We start from the raw sequence: 5244 nt of genomic DNA on the forward strand, positions 1-5244 counted from the left end.
TAGCACTCCTGGCAAATTTATTGAAATAGAACATTTGATGTAAGTCGTAACAGGGGAGGCTTTGACACCAAAGGCTTCTCTCTCTCTCTGTTTTCCCCTTAATGATGTTTGCTGTTCTCCTTAGAGAGAAGTTGTTTGGAATGATAGCAAAATACCAGTGTCATCTACCTGTTCCTTTCCATTTCTTGCATCATATCTCACACTTCTACTGAAACACTGCTACTGCTGTGTTCAAATAACAGTTATTCTACTGATACAGTTGCTACCACTGCTCTTCTATATATTTAGCACCAACAATATGCCAGGTGCTGCACAAAGTATAAACAATTACACAGTCCCTGCTGAAGGGGAAAGGAGCTTAAAGGCTACATCACACTGGGGAAGAATTCAAAGATGGAGAATGGTTGGTCCTCTTGACAACAAGCCTTATACTCATGTTTGGTCCATGTGCATACCCAATGCATGGAGGGGGAGGGGAGCACACTAGCTAGCTCTGCCCCCAATCTCAACATGTTGGAGTGAAAGTGAGACTAATTTCTATATATATTAGACTGTACACACATGGAACTCCATTCTCACCTTTGCCCCAACACACAGAGGCCAACAGTGAAGCCAGCTGATATGCAGAGATCAGGTGCGGAAGCTATCTAGCACAATCCCCATCCCTTCCACATGTTCAGCATACCTGTAGAATAAAATATAAACATAGGTGATGGGAGCACCAAGAAGCTATATAGGGCAGGACAGGACAAACTGCTACTTGTCTTGAATGTCTGCTGACCATTTACTATGGAAAATAGCATTTGAAGGAAGAACTGTGTCTTAAAGTAATGCATCAGACAGAAATCCATCAGGTGTATCTGTAGGAAGTGATTTGACTGATGACCTGTAGAATTTCTGGCTGAATATTTACTATATAGGTGGTACTTTTAAGAAGCACTGTGCCTTGTAGAGCTGCATCAGGCAGAAACTCATCAGGACCATCTCTAGCAAGTGATCGAGGAAACTGCACCTGTATTATTTCTGCCTAAATGTATATTTCCCCAGCCCAATGTCTGACTGAGAGGCCAAGGCAAAGTGTGGGTGTCCATAATCTAATTTCTAAAGCCAGCAAATATATGAACGCAAGTCAAAATTGAAAGCATCTTAACTCTCATTTGAAGGAAGGTTTTTAGTTTACTGAATTTGATATTGATATTTGATATTGGTGGTGGTTGTGTGGTTTGCAGCTAAAGAAAGGAACATATTGTTTACAGTGAGTCCTTTAGATGACATGATTTTTTGGATATATTTGGCATATACATGGCATTAAAATTCCTATGTGGCAAGCCAAATTTGGAAGAAAAAAATCTGCCGGAGATTACTGGTGGCCACTTGGGGGTTGGAGAGAGGGACACTTATAGTATTTTGGTTCTACAGCCTACTTAGGGATCATGATGTTGTGTGGCCCATTTTGGAATGCTACAGGCCACTGCATGTGTGAGAGAGTATGTCTCCTGGTGGATTTACAACCTTCCATATGGCTAAAACATCTACCTGAAATGTGTTACTGATACCAGAAATGAAGTATTTTGGTACTATTTGATGCGAAGTTCCTGCACTAATAAAGATACAGCAACGATATCAGTTTGCACTAGTGAGTCTTCAAGAGGGACCTGGAAGTAGAAAGGAGTGAGAAAGGAGCACAGGGTGAGCAAGATAATGTTCCTGGCTGCTAGTCAGGCATTTCTTTGCTAGAAAGATTATTGTGCATAATCCAGGACGCCAGTGTTGATGTTGCATAATGATCAGTCAATGTCTCTAAAATAGGAGCTAATAGTTGGTAGATATACAGAGATGGCTCTGGAATGTGGCAAAGCCACCAGAGCCAGAAGAGGTGTTGAGGGACGGGACTGTTGTGAAAGATGTGAATGTAAAGAAATTGCAGTCTACAGCTTGGTGTGAAACTGAGAGAGAAGCTGAGACAGCATAAGCCTCCAGTGATCTCTCTTCCAAGTGCAGCAAGTCCTTAATAGCACTGCGCTTGTAACCCCTCTCAGCTTAGGGGAAGTGGGGAGCCCATGGCAATACAAAGCTCAGAGAAAGGAGTGGGAAGAGGAGGCACTGCTGATAGGAGATTTCCTTCAGCAGACCAAGAGAACCTGAAGAGTTGTAAGTAGAAATAAAGGAAGATACAGGCCCAGTTCCTAATTATCTTTATAGCATGGAGGCCACCACCAAGCTGCTCCCTACATAGGCAGCTCTCATGTTGCATTAATAATACCTGGACATTTTGGACCCCTGGGTAGCCTGGATCATGTGGCTACTTCCTATGCCAGTGTCAGCAACCCAAATGGAGGGTGATGGTTGCACTGGATGTACTTGCATCATCCAGAAAGGCAGCTCATAAAATTAAAGGATGGCTTTGTGAACAAAATATATATTTCAGTTCTACTTTGAGACACTCTTCAATACCTCCCCTAATATATGGACTTGCCACCCTTATTTTTCTGAATAATGCTTGAGGTAAACTCAGATAACCACATATTGGGCTACCCAAAGCATGACTCATAGGGTCTGATCTTAAGACCCACACAATCATAGTTTAAGGGATCACCAAGCCAGACATGCTCGCACAGAGCATGACTTGAGAACCCATGCTGTACTGCCAGTCATCGTCCTGTTGCTGCAATTAACTAGAATTCAATTGCAATCAATAGCTATTATCTGACCATAGCAACCAATTGTAGTTTAATCCTAAATTAACTGTGTGGCAGTGAACTACAATCAGTGGTGCAGCATAGGTTCTCATGTCACGTTCTGTGAGAGCATGCCTGGCTCAGTGATCATAGTTAACCCTTTATCTACAGTTGTGTGGGTCAATCATAGCACAGGTTCTCATGTCACACTCTGTAGGAGCACACATGGCTTGGCAATCGTAGTTAATCCTTTAACTATGATTGTACAGGTCATAAGAACAGGCCCATAGCATGCTCCACTTCTTACCGTACATTGTGAAGATTATGTGCTAATCTAAGTTAAGATGCACATCTATGTGGACAAATATTTATTTATTTATTGTAGTTATATACCACCTGATATATACATCTCTAGGCAGTGTACACAGGAACATAGGAAGCTTCCATATACCGTCAGACTATTGGTCTGTCTAGCCCAGCATTGTCTTCACAGACTGGCAGCAGTTTCTCCATAATACGAATTACAATATAAAAATAAGAACAAACAAAATTAAAAAACATTCACATAATAAAAACAATTAAAAACCATTCCCAGAGTGAAACAATTAAAATAATTTCACAGGATAAAAACAATTAAACAGTTTACAATTAATTTTAATTTTAATTTAATTTATTCTGAGAAAACAGGTGTGTGTCTTAAAGTTCTTTTTAAAGGCACTCAGAGATGGAGAAGCTCTTATTTTGACAGGAAGTGCATTCAAAAGCCCTGTGGAAGCCACAGAGAAGACTTTATAGGTAATGACCAGCTCAGAAACATATTGGCAGCCAGTGCCAATACCAGAATTGGTATTATATGGTCGCTTCAGGTTGTCCCAGAGACCAACCCGGCTGCCACATTCTGCCACATTCTGTACCAGTTATATTTTCCAAACTATGTGCAAAGGCAGCCCCATGTAGAGTGCATTACAATAGTCAAGCCTGGAGGTCACTAGCATATTCACTACCATTTCAAGGTCATTTACTTTCAGAAGTGGGCATAGCTGATGTGGTTTAAACGTGACATGTAAGGGAATCTGCTTATAAATTCATGTCTAGATGGTAGAGAACACTGACAAAACTCACCCATTGATTCCCAAATATTCAAATAAGTGTTGGAGACCTTGTTGTCAAGTGCATGACCTTGACTTATATAAGCTTGTAGTCATATCTATGGTGGCTTTGCCCACAATTTAAATTATTTTAGCATAGAGGAATTCAACATGTTAAAGAAATTATATCTGTGGTGTTGCCATGGAAACCTAAAGTAATTTTGCTTAACGCCCTTGAGGAGCCACCATTGTCTGCTTTATGTGGGGAACTGATAATAATTTTATTATTGGCAGCAAAACTTTGCATTGCTAAGGAACAGAAAAGGAAGAACCCTCCAAAAATTAAATGTGGGTTTGCTACAATTTGGGAGCTACTAGTGCAGGACAAGCTCTCTTTGCAGCTTAAAGCCTCTGATCATGCAAATTATAAGTGTTTCTTTTTATAACGTTTGTTATCCTTTCTAATTTTTATTGATGCCATGAAAAACTGCATATAAAAATCCTGAAAGGCTGAAAATGATTTTTTAATTTATAACTTTATTCCCAAATCTTCTACATGAATTAAGTGAAGTAAGGATCCTGAGGTGTTATATTTATTTGCTCATGAGCTGAGTTTTATCATGTGCTGGGTTTTTAAAAAAAAATTATTAATAACACAATACATAAACATGAATAGTAAAACTGATACATAATGACATCCATTAACCATCCTTCCAGTTATGTAAATAATTAGATGGAGGAGAATGACTAAAATTATCCTGATTTGTGAACAGAATAAAATCTGACCATATCATGAAAAACTTATTAGAATTAGCTTGACCCACTCGAAGATGAATAATATGGGTCTATTTTTTTGTTTATGGCAATATTTATTTATTTATTTATTTATTTATTTATTTATTGGATTTATATACCGCCCTTCCAAAATGGCTCAGGGCGGTATATATGCCACATAGACTGATACCAAGATGTCAGAGACATGGTTTTACGCTTCCAGTATTGTGCAATGGATAATCTAGCCACAGTTAACATGTGCTGTTTTTTGTAATTTGTTTTCTTTTGTACATTTCTACAACAAAAAAATAATTAAAAGTATATATCAAAAAAGAAAGATTATGTGCTTATATTATGGACATTGGATGTCCATAATACTTACACCAAAATATTTACACCAAAACTTACACCAGAGCAATCCTGCATACAAATATATGCTTAAGCCTGTTGACATCAGTTGCAGTAAGCACACATATGTGGTCACAACTGTACCTTATCTTCCATGTATCAATTCCAGTTCTCCTAGATATGTTCACTCCATACAAGATACAAGGAACATGCTTTTTGGGATTTTTGCATCAAGTGATGCAATATTGTTCCTCCCAAATTAATAATGTTCTTCCTATACAAACCATTGAATTTTCAAATAATTCTAAATCTTCTTTTTTTAAAAAAGACTGTGACATAATAATACCAACATTCTA

This window comes from Hemicordylus capensis, chromosome 3 (genome assembly GCF_027244095.1).
Source record: "Hemicordylus capensis ecotype Gifberg chromosome 3, rHemCap1.1.pri, whole genome shotgun sequence".
NCBI classification, from domain to species: Eukaryota; Metazoa; Chordata; class Lepidosauria; order Squamata; family Cordylidae; genus Hemicordylus; species Hemicordylus capensis.